At 44.6% G+C, this 19823-nt stretch overlaps 1 long non-coding RNA gene across 1 annotated transcript; it reads right to left on the bottom strand.

Moving 5' to 3' along the window:
- Positions 1-1323: 1323 nt before the first annotated feature.
- On the bottom strand, positions 1324-19374 carry LOC119976561. The gene is made up of 3 exons (XR_005462941.1): positions 18996-19374; positions 3422-3494; positions 1324-1822 (listed from the first exon to the last, which is right to left on the bottom strand). It is a non-coding gene; the product is annotated as an uncharacterized LOC119976561 (long non-coding RNA).
- Between the last annotated feature and the right edge of the window lie 449 nt (positions 19375-19823).

Below are 19823 nucleotides of genomic sequence, written 5' to 3'. Positions count from 1 at the left end.
GGTCCCAGAGGTCGGGAAACCGGCATGCCAGCTGCGGACATAGTCCAGCGCTGCAACACTCGGCCGGGATCTGTGCCGCTGGCCGGGGGGGGGGGGGGGGGGTTTCTGCTAGGGCTGGGAGGACTGGTGGTGGCTGGCCAGCGGGTGGGCTGTGGGGTTCCGTTTGCCGGGTTAGGGCTCAATCACAGCCGCCGCCATGTTTAACGGCGCGACTAATGCAGGTCATCACCCATGCGCATGCATGCCCTCTGACCCAGCCATTCTCCGGGGTGATCCGCAGGCGTTTCATTGGTACTGGAATCGGTGAGGTGCTTGCGACGATTTTCCTGTCAAGAACCTCTCATGAATTCTCATTCATACCGGCGCTTCGCCTCAGAAACGGACAATCCAGCCCTATATCTTTGTTCCACCGATTTTCCATCGGTGCACCATTATTGTTGTTCAGGCAAGGAATGTATTTACGTGAATGTGAGTTCAGTAGCAGACTTCCTGTAATGTTAGTGCTGCAATTTGCAGTCAAATAGTCACTAAATGTTCCATTTAAAGTGCCTTTGGACTCATTAGCGAGAACTTTACAGCATTCAAGGAGACTATTTGGCCAAGCCTGGCATGTTCTAATGATATTTGCATTGAAATATTCTCTTAACTTTTGCCTTCAGTCTTGTGGAGGTGAACTTTAGGCTATGCCCACTCTTTGATCAACGGAAGTAGTGTTGACTATTACTTCAACTAAACCCTGGATGTGTTTGAACACTTTCCTTTTATCTCTTGTCAGCCTTGTCTCAACAGATAGTATTTTCAGCCCAGAACCAGAAAGTTATGGGTTCAAATTGCACTGTAGGGACTTGAGTACAAAAGAAAAACTAGCTGACGCTGAGTTATATTATTGACAGAGTGCTGCACTGTCAGGACTAACATCTTTCAGGTGACGCCCTGATATTCTCTCAGGTGGACATAAAAGATCACATGATACTATTTTGAAGACGAGCCAAGGGTTCTCCCCAATATCCTGGCCAATATTTTTCTCTCAATCAACATCGCTATGCTTGATTACCTGGCCATTATCAGATTACACTACGAAGGATCTTGCTGTGCGCCAATCAGCTGAATTGTTTCCCACATGACAGCAGTGCATATATTTCAAATTTATTTAACTATTAGCCCTATTGATATTACAAATGTATTCATTGTTAATGTGTTTTCATGTTTCATCAGAAGAATTAGAAACATTTTGATGCAAATTTGTGAACGGAGCAGTTTTGTCAACTCATTCTTTCAACCACTCTCAGCATTTTATTCCAAATTATCAGGGTTCTTGTTTAAACAAATGATTAAAAATCTCCCCAAAGAACCTATTGCAATATACATGAGCAACTGAAAGCGCCGTTCCTGTTGATTCCATTATTTCCCATTTCTTTTACTTTGTGGTTATCATTTTTGATCCACGGATATTCAATGGATATATATCTTTAAGTCGAAGTGCGGAACTCAAAAGTTACAAAATAGTACACTGTGCTATTGGAGATTTAGCTTTTGAACAGAAAAACTCAGACTTTCTGGCACCCGAGTGTTCGGAGGGATTTGGTTTGATTGGTTGGTTGGTGGCCAATGGATTGGCCAAAGACCGTACCCTGCCCAGCACCAGACAGTGATTGCATTCAGACAGTGATTGGGTTCAGCCAGGTGGGGAGTTTTCGGAGAAGCCAGAAAGTAAAGTCCTGGATGCTGAGAGAAGAAGCTGTGAGTTGCTCCCTCTCGCTCCAAAAATGCTTCCTATCTGCTGCTTCTGAATCTGCAAAGACGTCCTGAGATCCTGATGAATCTACAGAGAAAACCATTACAGAGTGAAAGCAAGTACATCCAACTGAAGGCCTTGATTCAAACTGGAAGATATCCATCTGAAACAGAGACGTTTATCCTGTCTACTTTTAGTGATATTTTCTTCACCCCCCTCTTTCCCCTCTGTGCTTGTCTGCCTTGCGTGTGTGTGCAGAGGGTGGGGCAAGTTAAAGAGTAGGTTAGCAATCAGATAATAGATAACCAGTTGTATTTTCTGCCTATTCAATTATAGCTATTGTTAATCATAAAAATTAATTTTGTCCAAATTTACAAACCTTGTCACTGTAGTTATTGGGCAGCCAAATACCAGAGACTTTGGGTATTTTCTAACCATTCATTTCAAATGTTTTGTGACCCGGGGTCAAGCGGGGCTGGAATTAACTGTGCACGAGCCCAGGGTCAGTGTCGTAACACAACCTTCTGCTGAACTTACTTAATCTGTATATATATATATTATGCATGATTAGTTTTATCTTATAATAACTATGATGTTATCAGTCTTAATTTGTCCAACCGTTACATAAAAATTGCAGTTAAGCTTATATTGGTAAACAATCCTATAAGATGCTTATCCCATTAGAAAAACTATCCCTCATGAAAAGACAGTAACACTGCTATCATTGCATAAACTTAAAAATCCTTAACTGTGCACGAACACGAGTTCACAACTTAAGTTTGCACTGTTAACTCTCTTTCAAATTATATTTTTCTATGAGGAAAATTAGTGTGTGAAGAAGCTGTCAGAAACAGTGCATGGTACTTGAGATTAAAGTAGGTTATACTGAAAGGATAATCCTTTAAACCCTTAGATCCACAACACTTGGATCTTTGTACGGTATCTTTAACATCAGTTTAGAATTGAAAAATACTTCAGAAATAATGTGCTGAATATTTACATCAAAGGAATATCTAATTAGTGCGATACATGGGTGCAATCCTGTCAAGAGGAGTTCTAATTGGCATTGTGGTTCTTTCATATGCAATTAATCAAAATGATGGACATCAAGGGTTGACAATTAGGTTATTATCATTGAGAGGCAACTGGTGAGCCAAGTACAGAAAGATAAACTACTGCTGAATTAAAAGAGTGTGTCTGTTGCAAATTTAGGTCTGCTGCTAGCTTTGGTGACGTTAGCCAATCTTATGGGTGAAAGAGTCTTCAGTTTAATCAGGGCTGATTCATGCTACCCTATATGTATTTGCATGGTAACATAACGCAGGGATGTAATAATAGTTCCTCCCTTTGACCTGAACCAGATATTTGTATCTTTTGCACGTGCCCTCACGTGCTCCTTCAAACTTTCTGAAGGCATAACCAGAAAAGGCTCAACGAGACACAGCCTGAGACAAACTAATACCAGCTTTATTCCACAGTGAGGCAAACAGTAGCTTCAATTGGACTCACTGAACTCTGTCAGTTCAATTTATCTTTACATAATAATACTAAAGGATGCGCCAATCTGCACCACCCCCTGTCATCAATCCATCATCTTTAAGTTAAACAAATTGACCTCTAACAGTCCTGCAATGTTTCAAACTGCTTAGTTACGATTGTGGCTTTTGAATAAGAAAATTGACTGACCTCGCAGCATTTTACTGCCTATGTCTCAGTTTCTGTTATTCCCTTTGCTGCAGTTCAGGAGCAAAACTGAAAACTGATGAGAAATCGCTATTTTAGCAAGCACATGAAGCTAGAGGGTTCCTTGTACAATAAGTATGAGATATTTATCAATGAGCAAATTAAGCTAATGAATTGTTCATTGTTTACAGGGTTTGGAGAAAAGAATACTATTCACATATTAACACATTAGCATTGTACTTTTTTAGAAAATATTTTATTGAAGCATTTGTAATTTTCGCAGTTTAACACATGAATATTTCTTAAACAACTGCGCGGGCCGACACACGCAAAACACCTAAAAAAACAAAAAACAGTAAACAACGTCCCCTACTACCCCGCCCTATCCCCTAATTACCCGTATACTAAGTACCCTGTGCTTGTCTTACACTACCATGCCTCCTGTATTCCTCCCCACTTTTCCCCTCCCCCCCTTTCTGCTGACATTCAATTTTCTTTGAAGAAATCGATGAACGGCTGCCATCTCCGGGCGAACCCCTGAGTTAATCCTCTCAAAGTGAACTTTATTTTTTCCAGACTGAAAACCCCTGCCATATCGCTGACCCACACTCCTGACTTTGGGGGCTCCGAGTCCCTCCATCCCAGCAAAATCCGTCTCCGGGCCACCAGGGAGGAGAAGGCCAGGACATCGGCCTTCTTCCCCCCCCCCCCAGTACCCTGGATCTTCCGATACCCCAAATATTGCCAGTTCTGGACTCGGAGTTACCCTCCCTTCCAGGACCTCTGGCATAACGCCCGCAAATCCTCTCAATTTTGGACATGCCCAGAACATATGTACCTGGTTCGCCGGGCTACCCCCACACCGTCCACAACTATCCTCCACCTCCTCAAAGAACCTGCTCATCCGGGCTACCATCATGTAGGCCCTGTAGACCACCTTGAACTGGATCAAGCTATGTCTGGCACACAGTGAGGATGAATTGACCCTCTTCAAGGCTTTTTCCCACAGTTCAATTTCCAACTCTCCTCCCAGCTGCTCTTCCCACTTCCTCTTCACCTCCCTGATAGGGGCCCCTTCCCACTCCATCAACTCCTTGTGTATCTCTGAAACCCTCCCACCTCCAACCCCTGTTTTTGACATCACCTTATCCTGTAGTCCCCTCAGGGGGAGGTGAGGATGCTTGGAACCTGCCTCCCTACAAAGTCCCGTTCCTGAAGGTACCGAAACCCTTTCCCACCCGGCAACTCGAACTCCTCTAATGCCGCCAAGGTCAGAAAGCCCTCCATGATGAATAGGTCCCCAAATCTCTCAATCCCTGCCCGCTGCCATCTCTTAAAGCCCCCATCCAGCCCCCTGCCCGGGGTGGTTGTCACAGATCGGTGACCACTTTGACGTCTCCTCCAGTCCCATGTGCTGCCTCCATTGCCCCCACACCCTTAGGGCTGCCACCATCACAGGGCTTGTAGAGTACCGAGCCGGCGAGAACGGCTGAGGTGCCGTTAGTAAAGCCTCCAAACTTGTACCCTTGCAGGATGTTGCTTACACTCGCTCTCAAATCGACCCCATCCCCACTACCCACTTCCTGACCATCGATATGTTGGCCTTCCAGTTTATAGTTAATAAAGCTCGGGAGGGCCAGGCCCCCCTCTCCGCGACCTCATTCCAGGAGTGCCTTCTTTACTCTCAGGGTTTTGCCCGCCCACACACAACCCTATATCGCTGCATTCATTTTCCTTAAAAAAGCCTTTGGGACAAAAATTGTGATATATTGAAAAAAGAAGAGCAGTCTCGGAAGGACCGTCACCTTTACCATCTGGACCCTCCCCGCCAGCATCAGCGGGAGCATGTCCCATCTGCGAAAATCCCTTTTCATTTGAACGACCACTTTGTCCAGATTTAACTTGTGAAGCTGCCCCCAATCCTTCGCCACTTGAATTCCCAGATATCTAAAACTCCTCTCAACCACTTTAAAAGGTAACTCCTTCAATCTCCTTTCCTGCCCCCGTGCCTGATTTAGGAACATCTTGCTCTTTCCCATATTTAACTTGTAGCCTGAAAATCACCCAAATTCTCCTTGTACCTCCATGGTTTCGGCCATCCCCCACCGGGTCTGTGACATAGAGCAGCAAATCATCCGCATAGAGAGAGACCCTGCGCTCAATACCCCCCCCCCCCCCCCCCCCCCCCCACTATCCCCTGCCAGACATTCAATGATCTAAGGGCCATCGCTAAGGGCTCCATGGCCTGGGCAAACAGTAATGGGGAGAGTGGGCATGCCTGTCTTGTCCCCCTACAGAGACCGAAGTATTCTGACCGGACTCGGTTAGTTCTTACACTTGCCACTGGTGCCTGATATAACAGCCGGACCCAATCCACAAATCCCTGCCCGAACTAAACCTGCCTAAAATATCCCATAGGTACTTCCACTCCACCCGGTCGAAAGCCTTCTCTGCATCCATGACTACTACCACCTCAGCCTCGTGTCCCTCTGCTGGTATCATTATAATATTAAGAAGCCGTCTAATATTGGATGTCAGGTGACTGCCCTTCACAAATCCGTTGAGCATAATTTTTTTAAAATTCATTTACGGGATGCGGGCATCGCTGGGTAGACCAACATTTATTGCCCATCCTTAGTTGCCCTTCAGAAGGTGGTGGTGAGTTGCCTTCTTGAACCGCTGCAGTCCTTCAGGTGTAGGTACCTCCACTGTGCTGTTAGGGAAGGGTTTTGAGGATTTTGCCCCAGCAACAGTGAAGGAAAAGTGATATATTTCCAAGTCAGGGTGGTAAGTGACTTGAAGGGGAACCCCCAGGTGGTGGGGTTCCCAGGTATCTGCTGCTCTTGTCCTTCTAGATGGTAGTGGTCGTGGGTTTGGGAGGTGTTGTCTAAGGAACCTTGGTGAGTTAGTGCAGTGCTCCTTGGAGATGGTACACAAGGCTGCCACTCTTTGTCGGTGGTGGAGGGTTTGAATGTTTGTGGAAGGGGGAACAATCATGCGGGCTGCTTTGCCTTGGATGGTGTGAAGCTTTTTGAGTGTTGTTGGAGCTACACTCATCCAGGCAAGTGGAGAATATTCTATTACACTCCTGACTTGTGCCTTGTAGATGGCAGACAGGCTTTGGGGGTCAGGAGGTGAGTTACTAGCCTTTGAGCTGCCCTGGTAGCCACAGTATTGATATGGCTAGTCCAGTTCAGTTTCTGATCAATGGTAACCCCCAGGATGTTGATTGTGGGGAATTCAGCGATGGTAATGCCATTGAATGTCAAGAGGCGGTGGTTAGATCCTCTCTTGTCGGAGATGGTCATTGGCTGGCACTGTGTGGTGCATGTAACGTGCCACTTGCCAGCCCAATCCTGGATATTGTCCAGATCTTGCTACATTTGGGCATGAATACTTCATTACCTTGTTATGGGCCAGGGGTTAGAAACTGCAAAGTGTATTATGAAGTCCACCTGATCTACAACCTTTATATTGAATTTGGCTGGGATGAGCACTAAAGCCTTCACTGCAGGTGTGCTTTGACAGACTTCCTAGCCACTTTAATCAAGAAGGTTTATTCGAAGAATGTAGTTAACATCATGGTGGAAGACACCAGTGGGATGCCAGAGCTCCAGGAGAATCAGGGGGCAGAGGTGAGTACAGTGACCATCACTAAGGAGAAGGTTCTGAGGAAACTGAAAGGTCTGAAGATGGATAAATCACCTGGACTGAATGGACTACACCCCAGCGTTCTAAAAGAGATAACTGAGGAGATTGTGGAGGCATCGGTGGTGATCTTTCAGGAATCACTGGAGGCAGGAAGGGTTCCAGAGGACTGGAAAGTGGCTAATGTAACACCACTGTTTAAGAAGGGAGAAAGGCAGAAGACAGGAAACTATAGGCCGGTTAGCCTGACTTTGGTCATTGATAAGATTTTAGAGTTCATTATTAAAGATAAGATCACAGAGTACTTGGAAGTGCATGATAAAATAGGACTGGGTCAGCATGGCTTCGTCAAGGGGAGGTCATGTCTTTTTTTTTTAAATTTAGATTACCCAATTATTTTTTCCAATTAAGGGGCAATTTAGCGTGGCCAATCCACCTACTCTGCACATTTTTGGGTTGTGGGGGCGAAACCCACGCAGACACGGGGAGAATGTGCAAACTCCACACGGACAGTGACCCAGAGCCGGGATCGAACCTGGGACCTCAGCGCCGTGAGGCGGTTGTGCTAACCACTAGGTCACCGTGCTGCCCTAGGGGAGGTCATGTCTGACAAAACTGTTAGGATTCTTTGAGGAAGTAACAAGGAAGTTAGACAAAAGAGAACCAGTGGATGTGATTTATTTAGATTTCTACAAGGCCTTTGACAAGGTGCCGCATAGGAGACTGTTAAATAAGATAAGAGCCCATGGTGTTACGGGTAAGATCCTGGCAAACATAGAGGATTGGCTGACTGGCAGAAGGCAGAGAGTGGGGATAAAGGGATCTTTTACAGGATGGCAACCGGTGACTAGTGGTGTGCCTCAGGGGTCAGTGCTGAGACCACAACTTTTCACAATATACATTAATGATCTGGAAAAAGGAACTGAAGGCACTGTTGCTAAGTTTGCAGATGATACAAAGATCTGTAGAGGGACAGGTAGTATTGAGGAAGCAGGCGGGCTGCACAACGACTTGGACAGGCTAGGAGAGTGGCAGATGGAATACAATGTGGAAAAGTGTGAGATTATGCACTTTGGAAGGAGAAATGGAGGCATAGACTATTTTCTAAATGGGGAGATGCTTAGGAATACAGAAGCACAAAGGGACTTGGGAGTCTCTGTTCATGATTCTCTTAAGGTTAACGTGCAGGTTCAGTTGGCACTTAAGAAGGCAAATGCAATGTCAGCATTCATGTCGAGAGGACTAGAACACAAAACCAGGGATGTACTTCTGAAGCTGTATAAGGCTCTGGTCAGACCCTATTCGGAGTAATCTGAGCAGTTATGGGCCCCATATCGAAAGAAGGATGTGCTGGCCTTGGAAAGGGTCCAGAGGAGGTTCACAAGAATGATCCCTGGAACAAAGAGCTTGTCTTATGAGGAACGGTTGAGGACTCTGGGTCTGTACTTGTTGGGAGTTTAGAAGGATGAGGGGGGATCTTATTGAAACTTACAGGATACTGTGAGGATGTTTCCACTTGTAGGAAAAACTAGGACCAGAGGACACAATCTCAGACTAAAGGGACGATCCTTTAAAACAGAGATGAGGTGGAATTTCTTCAGCCAGAGGGTGGTGAATCTGTGAAACTCTTTGCCGCAGAAGGCTGTGGAGGCCAAATCACTGAGTCTTTAAGACAGAGATAGATAGGTTCTTGATTAATAAGGGGGCCAGGGGTTATGGGAAGGAGGCAGGAGAATGGGGAAGAGAAAAACATCAGCAATGATTGAATGGAGGAGCAGATTCGATGGGCTAAGTGCCCTAATTCTGCTTCTATGTCTTATGGTCTTATTAATGAGGGTACTACGGCAACACCCGTCACCATAGGACTTTTAATTTCAGATTGAATTAAAATTTCACCATCTGCCATGGTGGGATTGAAATCGCAATCCCAAAAACATTACCCTGGGTTTTGGGATTATCAATCCAGCAACAATACCATTGCCCCTCCATCAATGGACTGATGTTTAACTCTGCATTACAGGAAAATAACTGCTTCTTGATGAGGCACAGCTGATTCAAGTGAAGCCTGCTGTTAATTAACATAACAAGCACATCCCTGGAGGGCACCCTCATTATCCCAGGTCACAGGGGCTGCAGGGTTGATGGGCCATCCATCAGCCACAGCCATACATCCCAACACAAATTCCTGACTGTCAAACTTCCTGGAGAAGTGGATTTGAACTTCCATGCAGCTTAAAGCCTTTCTCCCCACAGTGTTACCTGAGTGTGGGGTTGAACTCAAACTGCAGTCGTCCTCTCCCCAGTGAGAGGGTCTTCATGCTCCATGAGGCCGGGTGCAACCCATTCCTGAGTTCCTCCACCATTCCCTTGCAGCCTGGCCTCTCATAGAAACCCACACAAGAACCTCAGTCAGCCCCAGTGCTGACCCTCTGTATTCACCTCCTCCTCCCACCCACTTTCCAGCACCCACTATAGAAACACACTCCTTCAGCTGCAATTTGGACACAACGTAGCAGAGGGGACATGGGAAGCCTGCCTACATGCCAGTCTTCAAACCTATTTAAAGCAAGTGTCACCCTGACATGAAGGGTTGGTAAGGCCTGCAAGAGACCCAGTATTGAGGAAGGTTTGTGATTCTGAAACCCACCCCTCAGCCCAGAGTTAAACCTCTGTATCCCCCCGGTGCCCTCTCCGGTGCCCCTGTATCTCCCGTGTCCTCACCCGTGCCCGTATCCCCCACGTATCTCCGGTGCCCCTGTATCCTCTTCGATGCCTTTGTGTCTCCCGCAAGCTCTCAGGTGCCCCAGCATCCCCCCCCCCCCCCCCCCCCCCCCCAAGTCCTCTCCAGTGCCTGTGTCCTCTTCAGTGCCACTGTCTCCTCTCCGGTGCCCCTGTATCCCCCGAGAGCTCTCTGGTGCCCGTGTCCGCCATGTCCACTCCGATGCCCATGTCCAATCTCCCCCCCCCCCCGAGTCCTCTCCATTGCCCCTGTATCCCCCTCCCACCCAAATCCTCTCTGTTGCCCCTGTATCCCCCACCCCCCCCGCCCGAGTCCTCTCCCATGCCCATGTCTTCCCCCCCCCCCACTGAGTCCACCGGTGCCTCTGTCCCCCCCCCCATGACACCTCCCCCCAAGAAAAAAAAACGCATCAACTTCAAGATGGTTTCATTTTTCACCTTTTCACTTTCCTTTAAGAAATGCAGGCAGTAAATATACTTTTGTGTTTAAAAAAACAACACACGCAAACAGGCATAATAATATAGTCCATTTCTGTTCTTCTTCCTCCAACTGAAATCCTTCTCGATTGACAGTCTCTTTGAACAAAAAGGTCTCTGCAAGATCCATCCATTTCTCTACGCCTCGGCATTTCTCTTTAAAGTCAATTACTTTAGTTCAATCAGATCACAGAGTCCCTTGTAATTCTCCAACACAGGAGCATTGGTCATCACAACTTTCAGGCAGTCAAATGCCTGTTTAAACTCTGCTGTCCACTGAAATTTTCGCCGTTTCTTCAGCAAGTCCATCAGTGGAGCAATCACTCTACAAAAAGTTTGCACAAATGTTTGATCAAATCCACCCATGCCAAGAAATCGCATTATTTCCCTTCGTCTCAAGGCTATTGGAAACTCCTCAATAACTTTTGTTTTCACATCCCATGTGACCATTCGCCCGTGTCTGATTGTATGGCCAAGGAAAGTGAAATGGGCTTTTCCAAATTCACTTTTGGCTAGGTTTACCACCAAACCCTCCTCCTGAAGTCGATCGAATAACTCCATCAGATGCTTTAAATGTTCTTTCCATGTCTGGCTGAAAATTACCAGATCGTCGATGTATACCACACAATTGGGTAATCCTGAAACAACTTTGTTAGTTAACCGTCGAAATGGGGCATTTTTCATGCCAAATGACATAACTTTGAACTGGTATATACCATCTGGAGTCACAAAAGTTGAAATCTCCTTTGCCCTTTTGGATAAAGGTAGCTGCCAGTAACCTTTTAGTCAATCCAGTTTGGAAATAAAAGCTGATTGTCCCACTTTCGCAATGCAATCCTCCAAACGTGGATGGGATACGAATCCGTTCTTGTAACTGCATTAACCTTTCTATAGTCCACACACAACAGTTGGGTACCGTCCAGTTTTGGTACCATCACTATGGGTGAGCTCCATTGGCTGCAACCCACTTCAATTATGCCATTTTCAATCTCTTTGTTAACCTGTGCCAATTTTAAAGGGTTAAGTCTATATGGATGTTGTTTGATTGGAACAGCATTTCCCACATCTACATCATGTATAGCCATTTTAGTGCTTCCCAACCTATCTCTATAAACATGCCCATGTGATATCAATAACTCTTTCAGGTCAGTCCGTATTTCCTCTGGAAGGTAACTCAACAATTTATCCCATTTTTTAAGAACATCCTCGTTTTTCAATTTAATTTGAGGTATGTCAAATTCACAGTCATCTGGATTTGGTTTGTCACTTCGAGTTAGAATCATTAAAACCTCCTCCTTCTTCTCTCCTTCCCTTTCAAAGTACCTTTTAAGCATATTCACATGACACACTCGGTGACTCTTCCTTCTATCTGGCGTTCTTACCACATAATTCACCTCACTTAATTTCCTTTCAATCTGATAAGGTCCACAAAACCTTGCTTTTAAAGGTTCACCTACCATTGGTAACAATACTCAAACTTTATCTCCACTGGCAAAACTACAAACTTTAGATTCCTTGTCCAACATCTCATTTTGTGCAACTTTTAAATGCTATCTAGCCAATTCACCTGCTCTATTTAATCGTTCCCTAAAATTTGACACGTAATCCAAAATGTAAGTTCCGACTGCTCACTCACCAATTTTTCCTTAATCAATTTAAGTTGTCCTCTTACCTCATGACCAAAAATTAGTTCAAAAGGATTGAATTTGGTTGACTCATTAGATACATTCCTAATTGCAAACAGTACGAATGGAATTCCTTTATCCCAATCCTCTGGATAATCTTGAAAATAAGCCCTCAACATTGTCTTTAATGTCTGATTCCATCTTTCTAATGCTCCCTGCGATTCTGGATGGTACGCAGTTGATTTAAATTGTTTTATTCCTAAACTATCCATAATTTCTTTGAATAACCTTGAGGTAAAATTTAATCCTTGATCCGATTGTATTTCTGTTGGTATCCATATCTAGTAAAGAATTTAAGTAACTCCTCCACAATCTTTTTAGCTGTAATATTGCGTTCTGGAATGGCCTCTGGAAACCGAGTAGACACATTCATTATAACCAAAAGATATTGATTCCCACTTTTCGTTTTAGGAAGTGGTCCTACGTAATCAATTAAGACCCTTGTAAAAGGTTCCTCAAATGCTGGAATGGGTATTAAGGGCACTCGTTTTATCACTGCTTGAGGTTTCCCTATCACTTGACATGTGTGACATGATTGACAAAATTTAACTACATCTTTTTGTAGTTCAGGCCAATAAAAATGTTTTTGTATTTTAGCTTGAGATTTCCTTACTCCCAAATGACCTCCCACTGGTACCTCATGTGCAACTTGCAACACCTCCTTTCTATACCCGACTGGCAATACTACTTGATGAACTTCTGCCCACTTTTTATCTGCCTGCATATGTAAAGGTCTCCATTTTCTCATCAAGACATCACATTACGGTAATAAGACTCTGGTATACATTCAGCTTCCTCTTCCGTGTATGCTTTCTGATTTCTACATCTTTCCGTTGTAACTCCGCCAATTTTCTTGAACTAAAAATATCCTCCTCATCCTCCACCTGTTCTTGTTCTTTTTCAACCATCTGATCAAAAATCGTTTCTGATAATTGCACTTAAACTTTATCTTCGCTCTCTGATTTCTCCTCTTGTCTTAACCTGTGACTTTGCGACCTTGTCAATACACAATCCGGAAAAATCCCAGGAGATTCGTCCTTCAACACTTCAGTTGTCTCGATTTTCCACTGGCTTATCAACCATAGTATGCACATCCCACCTGCGATCCAGCTATATCATTATCCAAGATAAACTGTATTCCTGGACAAGATAGTTTCTCTATTACTTCTACAACCACTTCACCACTCTTCACCGGAACTTTCCAACCTTACCTTATATAATGGAACACTACTCTTCTCACCCTGAATTCCACATATTACCACCTTTTCTAGCAACATTCTTCCCAAACTACATAACTCCTCATCTCTTACCATTAAAGATTGACTAGCTCCCGTATCTCTTAAAATTGTGACTGCTTTACCTGCTCCTCCTGATACACATGAGTAAACTTTACGCATACAAGTAAATTATTTAAAGGGATCTGGCACCTTCTTATCAATCACCTCTTGATCAGGCTGTACAAACTTTTGCACTTCTTTCGCTTCACTTGGGCTTTCCTTTACCACTTTAACAAACTCCATTGTCTTATCCTGTTTTACCATGTCAGCCTTCCCAGTGCTTTTCTTCTACCACCAACACTGTGACTTTACATGGCCTAGTTTATTTCAGTGAAAACATTTGAAACTTTTCATGTCTCTTCCACCCTCCTGGATTTCCTTTTTAATCTGAGGTACACTCTCCTTATTATCTCCCATCAGATCACCTTTGCCTCTACCACTTGAGTATTTCTCATGTCCCCAGTTTTTATCCCTCACAGTGTGAAACTGATGTCGGAAACCAAGCTTTGATTTATGAACTAATTCATAATCATCTGCCATTTCTGCCGCTAATCTCTCAGTTTTAACCCTCTGCTCTTCCGCATGAGTCCTCACTACATCAGGAATTGAATTTTTAAAACTCCTCCAAAAGCATAATTTCTCTGAGAGCTTCATAAGTTTGGTCTATTTTCAAAGCCCTTATCCACCTATCAAAATTACTGTTTGACCCTTTCAAACTCAGAGAGTAGTAAGGGCATGGAATGCCCTGCCTACAACAGTAGTGGACTCGCCAACACTAAACGCATTCAAATGGTCATTGGATGGGCATATGGACGATAAGGGAATAGATGGTCTTTAGAGGGGTTTCACAGGTCGGCGCAACATCGAGGGCCGAAGGGCCTGTACTGCGCTGTAATGTTCGATGTATGTTTGACTAAATTCTTTCCTGAAATTTCTAAACCTTTGTCTGTAGGCTTCAGGCAATAGTTCATATGCACCTAAGATGGATTTTTTCACCTCCTCCAGTAGTGATGCAAACACTTCACTAGCCCTACCCACCAGCTTTGTTTGAGTCAGTAATACCAACATGTCCTGTGGCCATTTCATTTGTTTAGCTACCTTCTCAAATGAAATGAAAAAGGCTTCTACCTCCTTCTCGTCAAACCTTGGCAATGCTTGGACATATTTAAATAGTTTCCTACCAAGCCTTTGACTTTGACGCTCTTTCTCACTATCCTCATCACTATCATCCAACTGTACGTTTCCCCATACGTCTGCCAATTTTAACTGACTGTCGTGTTTCATGGCCATTTTCTGAAGTTCTCTCTCTTTATCTTTTTCCCTGATCTGTATCTCCCTTTCTCTTTTTGTTCTGCTAGGGCTATTCTTTCTGTTTTCCTTTCTTCTCTCTCTTTTTCCTCTCTCTCTCTCTTTATTTTTCCTCTCTCCACCCCCAAAAACTTCTGAGCCTCTGAAAGAGCCATTGTCCACAACACAATATTGTCCACAATATTCGTATATAAGGAGCAAGAGGGTAACTAGAGAAAGGATTGGCCCACTCAAAGATAAAAGAGGGAATTTATGCGTGGAGTCAGAGGAAATGGGTGAGATTTGTAATGAGTACTTTGCATCGGTATTCACCAAGGAGAGGGACATGAAGGCTTTTGAGGTTAGGGATGGATGTTTAAATACTCTAGGTCAAGTCGGCATAAGGGGGAAGTTTTGGGTATTCTAAAAGGCATTAAGGTGGACAAGTCCCCAGGTCCGGATGGGATCTATCCCAGGTTACTGAGGGAAGTGAGGGACGAAATAGCTGGGGCCTTAACAGATATCTTTGCAGCATCCTTGAGCACGGGTGAGGTCCCGGAGGACTGGAGAATTGCTAATGTTGTCCCTTTGTTTAAGGGTAGCAGGGATAATCCAGGGAATTATAGACCTGTGAGCTTGACGTCAGTGGTAGGCAAACTGTTGGAGAAGATACTGAGGGATAGGATCTATTCACGTTTGGAAGAAAATAGACTTATCAGTGATAGGCAGCATGGTTTTGTGCAGGGAAGGTCATGTCTTACAAACCTAATAGAATTCTTTGAGGAAGTGACAAAGTTAATTGATAAGGGAAGGGCTGTAGATGTCACATTCATGGACTTCAGTAAGGCGTTTGATAAAGATTCCCATGGCAGGTTGATGGAAAAAGTAAAGTTGTATGGGGTTCAGGGTGTACTAGCTAGATGGATAAAGAACTGGCTGGGCAACAGGAGACAGAGAGTAGTGGTGGGAGTGTCTCAAAATGGAGAAAGGTGACTAGTGGTGTTCCACAGGGATCCGTGCTCGGACCACTGTTGTTTGTGAAATACATAAATGATCTGGACGAATGTATAGGTGGTCTGATTAGCAAGTTTGCAGATGATACTAAGATTGGTGGAGTTGCAGATAGCGAGGAGGACTGTCAGAGAATACAGCAAAATATAGATAGATTGGAGAGTTGGGCAGAGAAATGGCAAATGGAGTACAATCCAGACAAATGCGAGGTGATGCATTTTGGAAGATCTAATTCAAGAGTGGACTATACCGTCAATGGAAGAGTCCTGGGGAAAATTGCTGAACAGAGAAATCTGGGAGTTCAGGTCCATTGTACCCTGAAGGTGGCAACGCAGGTCGATAGAGTGGTCAAGAAGACATACAGCATGCTTGCCTTCATTGGACGGGGTATTGAGTACAAGAGCCGGCTGGTCATGTTACAGCTGTATAGGACTTTGGTTAGGCCACATTTGGAATACTGCATGCAGTTCTGGTCGCCACATTACCAAAAGGATGTGGATGCTTTAGCGAGGGTGCAGAGGAGGTTCACCAGGATGTTGCCTGTTATGGAGGGTGCTAGCTATGAAGAAAGGTTGAGTAGATTAGGATTGTTTTGTTGGAAAGATGGAGGTTGAGGGGGGACCTGATTGAGGTCTGCAAAATTATGAGAGGTATGGACAGGGTGGATAGCAACAAGCTTTTTCCAAGAGTGGGGGTGTCAATTACAAGGGGTCACGATTTCAAGGTGAGAGGGTGAAAATTTAAGGGAGATGTGCGTGGAAAGTTTTTTACGCAGAGGGTGGTGGGTGCCTGGTACGCTTTGCCAGCGGAGGTGGTAAAGTCGGGGACGATAGCATTATTTAAGATGCATCTAGACAGATATATGAACGGGCGGGGAACAAAGGGAAGTAAATCACTGGAAAATAGGCGACAGGTTTAGATAAAGGATCTGAATCGGCGCAGGCTAGGAGGGCCGAAGGGCCTGTTCCTGTGCTTTAATTTTCTTTGTTCTTTGTTCACACTCCCTACCCAAAACTAAAATACGGCACCTGAAAAGCACCCACAATATGCTCACCCCTCACTGTCTTTAAGTTCACAAAGCCAATCCAATAGATAGACGTTTATCCCCCTCAAGCCCCCAATTTATTATGGGGCAGGGTATAGAGACCCCAAAGGGGCAGCAGGGTAGCATGGTGGTTAGCATAAATGCTTCACAGCTCCAGGGTCCCAGGTTCGATTCCCGGCTGGGTCACTGTCTGTGTGGAGTCTGCACATCCTCCCCCTGTGTGCGTGGGTTTCCTTCGGGTGCTCCGGTTTCCTCCCACAGTCCAAAGATGTGCGGGTTAGGTGGATTGGCCATGCTAAATTGTCCGTAGTGTCCTAATTAAAGTAAGGTTAAGGAGGGGGGGGGGGGGTTTGTTGGGTTACGGGTATAGGGTGGATACGTGGGTTTGAGTAGGGTGATCATGGCTCGGCACAACATTAAGGGCCTGTTCTGTGCTGTACTGTTCTATGTTCTATGTATCATGGAGTTCACCTGACCCACAACTTTTAATAGATTGTGGTATGGGGAGCACACGGCCCACTCTACAGGTGTGGTACAGCAGAAATGGAAAAGTATTTTTTAAAGAAAAACAATGTTTATTCTATGAACTCAAGTTAACCTTTTTAAAACATAGTGACCATCTTAGCAACCATTCATTTATATACAACCCCAAAAGAATACAACACTAAGTAATCCTTTAACTTTCCTTTTAATATCCATAAGACAAAATCCTTTTTACAGAAGCACATCGGGTTTAAATTCTCAATTGAAAGCAGTTATCACTCTGAATTCATGAAATGCTCTGGAGATAGTCTTTAGATTGCAGAGATTAAAATTACATCTTCTTTGGCTGGCTTCAGCTCCAACACGAAAATGAAACCAAAAACAGACACACCCAAGCTTTTCCTCAAAGCGAAACTAAAAAGCAGAGTTCAGCTCCACCCACTCTGACATCACTGCAGCCACTTGAGCAGACGAACATTTCTTAAAGTGACATTCCCATGGCACTCACCTGCAAAATCCCCATTGAGGCTGAGGTCGCCAGATTTATGTAAAGCTGGCGTTCAGTGAGGGGCAGGTACTGGAATGAGTGCTTGCTAATAACATGTTTACCTATTAAAATGAGGTTCCTGGGCTCCCATGGCGTATTTCACATTACTCTGCCGGCGAGGGAGCTGAAAATTGGCATTTGCAATCTCACTGGATAGATTCGTTTTTCAAATTTCCCACTGATTTTGAGCGTGTTGTCGATTCAGCGCACGGCTAGTGTGGACTCAAAACCACCCCCTCAGGTCTGGCAGTTACAGTGGAGTTGGAAAATTGACCTTTCACGTCGATGTCCTTTCCTTTAGGGGCTGGTTTAGCACACTGGGCTAGATAGCTGGCTTTTAAAGCAGACCAAGGCAGTCTAGCAGCACGGTTCAATTCCCGTACCAGCCTCCCCGAACAGGCGCCAGAATGTGGCGACTAGGAGCTTTTCACCGTAACTTTATTTGAAGCCTACTTGTAACAATAAGCGATTTTCATTTCATCTTGACGTGCGTTCTGGTAAAAGTCATGGATCTGAAATGATAACTGTTTCTCTGTCTGCAGGTGCTGCCAAAAACTATTGAATCTGCTGCCTTCTTAGCTGTGGATTCTAGAAACTCCCAAATTTGTTACACAAGAGCTTGACCTCTTGTTATTTAGCTGATTATTCACTAACACAAGCTGATTACCTGGGAGACACAAATCAGGTGCATAGTAATACCTCATGCTGCTTTCATGTAAAGACTTGAATCCTATTATCAGTCACCAGCTGCTTAATACATGTTTCTGCGAACTAACGAGGAAAATCTTTATCAGAAATACAACCTATACACAGAAGCAGTTTTATATTCCAAAGTATCCGTTTAACCAATTGAGTGCAAGATAAATAAATGATCCAATATTTATTGATCAAAGACTACTTCAAATGATACTTGAAGTGCTATTTCAATGAATTCCTCTGGTTGCTGCTTTCAATCCATGGTGTGATCTGGCCACGGGGGCCTCCAAACTGGTGTCTTAGCCAAGAAGGCACTAGTCGGAAACTTTACAGCTTAGGCTTCTTCAAGGGAATGATTGCATTCGGTAAATTGACCATTTAAGTTTGAAATGGCCCATGGCTGAGGAGTTAATAGCAGGAGTCCTGTTAATTTTTCCTCATTATTTAAGTGCAGGCTAACATATTCAATTTCCATCATTCCTTCTGGTAGAAAACACCATGTGGTCCAGGACTAATGTGCAATGACTCCTGATCCATCTCTAACATTTTAGCTACTGCCCAGGATAACCCAACCCTAGTTCGGCCTTTCCTAGTGAGCAAAGTTGAAATGTTGTGGAAAAGAATTGCCACTCTTGCTGTCGTGCCTTATTTTTCTTAAGAAAAAGATATAAAAAAATCTTACTTTCATTCGGCAGTTGTTTTTATCTTCCTGAATAGACAGGAACAATGACGGTAAGTTGTTTCCCTTGGTTGGAGAGCCTAGAACCAGGGAACACAATTTCAGAATAAGGGGCATGCCACATAGGACCATGAATCTTTGGAATTTTCCACCTTAAGAGGTCTGTGGAAGCTCGTCATCGAGTATGTTTAAGGTAGAGATTGATAAGTTTCTAATAAATAGGTGAAGGGTTATGGGGATAGTGGCTGTATAAGGCACTGAAGGGCAGCATGGTGATTAGTACTGCGGCCTCACAGGGATCCGGCTTCAATTCTGGCCTTGGGTCACTGTCTGTGTGGAGTTGCATGTTGTCCCCGTGTCTGCATGGGTTTCCTCCGGGTGCTCCGGTTTCCTCCCAGTCCAAAGATGTGCAGGTTAGGTTTGGCCATGCTAAATTGCCCCTTAGTGTCCAAAGAGTAGGTTGGATTATGGGGATAGGGTGGGGAGTGGGCCTAGGTTGGGAGCTCTTTAAGAGGGTCGTTGCAGACTAGATGGGCCGAATGACCTCCTTCTGCACTGTAGGAATTAACATAGAACATACAGTGCAGAAGGAGGTGATTTGGCCCATCGATTCTGCACCGACCCACTTAAGCTATCCCCGAAACCCAATAACCCCTCCTAACCTTTTTGAACACTAAGGGCAATTTAGCATGGCCAATCCACCTAACCTGCACGTCTTTGGACTGTGGGAGGAAACCGGAGCACCCGTAAGAAACCCATGCAGACACGGAAAGAACGTGAAGCCTCCGCACAGACAGTGACCCAGCGGGGAAACAAACCTGGGACCCTGGC

This window comes from Scyliorhinus canicula, chromosome 13, assembly GCF_902713615.1.
Source record: "Scyliorhinus canicula chromosome 13, sScyCan1.1, whole genome shotgun sequence".
Taxonomy (NCBI): Eukaryota; Metazoa; Chordata; class Chondrichthyes; order Carcharhiniformes; family Scyliorhinidae; genus Scyliorhinus; species Scyliorhinus canicula.
This window is presented reverse-complemented; position numbering and strand designations above follow the sequence as displayed.